This window comes from Lathyrus oleraceus, chromosome 4 (genome assembly GCF_024323335.1).
Source record: "Lathyrus oleraceus cultivar Zhongwan6 chromosome 4, CAAS_Psat_ZW6_1.0, whole genome shotgun sequence".
Classification (NCBI taxonomy): Eukaryota; Viridiplantae; Streptophyta; class Magnoliopsida; order Fabales; family Fabaceae; genus Lathyrus; species Lathyrus oleraceus.
The window spans coordinates 444,225,454-444,228,738 of NC_066582.1; the positions used below are offsets into that span (position 1 = coordinate 444,225,454).

The following is a 3,285-nucleotide window of genomic DNA, read 5'->3' on the forward strand; positions in this document are numbered from 1 at the left end:
CTACTTGATATGACTGGATGCCTTAAACGAGAGTCTGGGCTTGAGGCTTTGAGATCCACAACTTACATAAAGAGTCTTATCAAGTGATCAAGGGGCTTTGGATCACTTGAATAGACTATGAGATTATACACGGTCAAAGGATTTAGTTAATCAAAATTGATTTTGATAAACTTGAATCGAGGGTTTGAACTAATTTGAGAATGTATGGTTAATCATGTACAACCTAATCTAAAGATTAATAATATGTACAAGTCCTAACTAAGGGTCATGCCACAATTAAGGTCACATTAATCATTGAAGCTTCATGAAAGAAACAAGATTAAACTAGTTAACTATTCTAAGTCAAATTTAATCCTAAAGAAACATGCATTTCTAATACAAAATAAATAATCCATAAGGGTAAAAGGGTCAATTCACATGAATATTCAATTAGGAAACAAATTAAATCCTAATCAATATCCTAACTAGAGCCTAAAAATTAATCAAGTTCTAAAATTATTCTAATCAATTTCCAAAACCTAATTATTTAGAAATCTAACTAAATCCTAAAAAATCAATTAATATTCTAATTAATCCTAAATTTAATTCTAATTAAAATTCTAAGCTAATTACCTCAAGATTCTAATTAACAAAATTTACTAATTAATTAAAATTTGATTAAACTAAAAACATTTACAAAATTAAGCAAAAAAATGGAATGGGCTCATATGGGGGTGCAAGCCTTGTACGGGGTGTCCCTCAAGAAGCAAAATGTATGGGCTTAGGTGTCAAAGCCCAAAGAGAAATGCAGCCAGGTGCAGGGGGGTTGAACAAGTAAATTGGGATGATGGTGATGAAAACAAACTTAGGCCCAATGCAGTAAGCCCATCAAAATATGGCAATGAATTTGAGCACATGGTGAATCAATCAGCTTCCAAGTCAACAGGCACGTGGGATGAAATTGAATTCAAAAAAACGTGCTAGTCTCTAATTCAAAACTTAGGGCAACGTTCATCCACCACCACCGTGGGCCATCGCACCGGAAATCGCCTCCGACAACGGTGGCCACCAGAATACAAAATTGAACCCACCATCTTGTTCGTCTCCTTCCATTCTCCACGAATTCCCTATTGATTTCCCTTAATTCTACTCCTAGAACCCTAACCGCTTGGATCTCCTCAAGAAGCTTGACATCACATACCTAAATTAAATCTTACTCCCAAAGAATCAGAGCCCAAGGGATTGGGGCTTTGATTCCCAAAGTTCTCCTCTACATTCTAGCAACCATGACTGAAGAAGAAGAAAAGTTTGAGGTTCACCTGGCCGAAGACTTCGAAGCTAATGACAACAATCATGCTCTACTTCTAAGTACTGATTCTAATCTCTCTTTCTTCACTTTCAAATTCTGGATATTCTTCTCCTTCTCCTTTTCTTTCCTTTGATTTCTCTTGCCGGTTCAATGATTGGATCAAATATTGAGTGATGATGTTGAGGTTAGTAAAGATGAAGATGTGACCAAATGGAATTTTTAGCACACCTTCATTCAAGGTCCAATGGTGGGACTTTGTAGAAGGCTAGGGATGTGTTCTGACTGATTTGTGGTGATAGTTGAGTGGTTGAAGATGATGCAGAGATTCTGAGGTTTTCGGTATTGTGATCGATCCCCTTTGTGTGTGTGTGTGTGAGGTTTGATTTATATGGTTCATAGCTTGTAACAGAATGGGGCAGAGTCGGGAAAATTTTGTTGAAGGTTAGGGCAATGGTTAGGGTTAGTTCAATCAATGAGTAAGTTTGTTAGAAGAGTTAACACTGGCCATCGGTTATGCAGTTAGTGAATTGAATTTAAAGTTAGTTAGTACATTAGTTAGTCAACATTAATCAAAGGAGGATTAGTTGAAAGTTGAACTGTCATTGCCCTGTTAGTGAAATGTTAGTTAAACTGACTGTTAGGGGATTGTTAGTTAGGCTAAAAATTGCTTCGACTGTTATTGATTGTTGGAAATTCAGTTAGTGGAAATGTGAGAAAATGTTATGTTATGGTTGTTAATGAATCAATTGGATTTTGATGTTAATTAAATTGATATGATCAGAATTTTAAAAAAGCAGTTTGTTAGCTATGCATTGTTGTAGAAGTGAATCCCACCATCACCTATAAATGCTTGACTGAGTTGCCATAAAAACTTGAATGTTGTTAGATAGCTTATGCTGCTTGTTGTTGTTGTTTCATATTGGTTGCTACAAGTTGATGTTGATAGTTCATGGCCTTAAGGACTCGTGGAATTTTAGCCTTATGGTTGTGATATTTTGCTGGCAGTTGATGATTTGCATTGCCATGACGTGTTTGATGCAGGACTGCATTGTTGGGTTGTAGGGAGTTAGCAGCTAGCAGGTCTGTTGTGGCTTTGTTTTGTTATTGATGTATTGGATTAACTACTTGCTACTGACTGCATGAACTGATGTATTGCCTTGTTGCCATGGATGTTGAACTGCTATGTGATGGCCCTGTTTGTTGATTGTTTTGTTGATGTCCATTAATCTTGCAAAGTGCCATGTCTGTTATGAGTATTTTGACTGTTCTGAAGTATGACTCTTTTAGGGCCATCTGCAGGTTCAATTTAGCTGCAACTTGTATTGTTCTGCTGTGATGTGAAGCCCTTCTAGGCATTCTGGAAGTGATTTAATGTGATGCTTGGTAGATTGGTTCAGTTATTGAGTTTATGTTGCAGTTTGGTCATGATCTAGTGAACTGGTTCTGCATCATGGTTGCAGTTGGATTCTGACTTACCTCTTGCAGGTCTGCTATGCCAAAGCTTCTGCACATGTAGCATGATGAATCATGCATTTCTAGCTTCAGTTCTGACTTTACAGCATGCTTTGCCCTATTGCCCTGTACCATTATGACCTTGTTTCATGCTAATGTAGGTCATGGCTTCATGCATCTTGCTTGGTCTATGTCCCTTAATTAGGTATGCCATTAAATGGACAATGGTTAAAAAAGAGTTCATGGCATCAAAGTTGGAATTTAAAGTATCCATCTACCATTGGCAATCCAAAGAAACAAGATAGAATTTGAAGATAAGGGTTAGGATTAGGATGGGGATTTTGGTATGAAAAAAAAAGGTTGGGTTGACTTTGGTCAAAGTTGACCAAAAAGTCAACTGTTGGCCAAAGTCAACATTTGGTCAAAGTTCAAAATTTGTATTTTTTTCTCATGGAATATGCATTTGTCTGATTGTGTAATGAATGATATTGGTATTTTGAACGAAATGAGCTTGGTTCTTGAATAAATGACTTTGATTATGATCT

General features: G+C 36.6%; 1 long non-coding RNA gene across 1 annotated transcript; it reads left to right on the forward strand.

Moving 5' to 3' along the window:
• Positions 1–705: 705 nt before the first annotated feature.
• LOC127075981 (uncharacterized) lies at positions 706–3,285 on the forward strand. The gene is made up of 2 exons (XR_007786731.1): positions 706–1,347; positions 2,330–3,285. It is a non-coding gene; the product is annotated as an uncharacterized LOC127075981 (long non-coding RNA).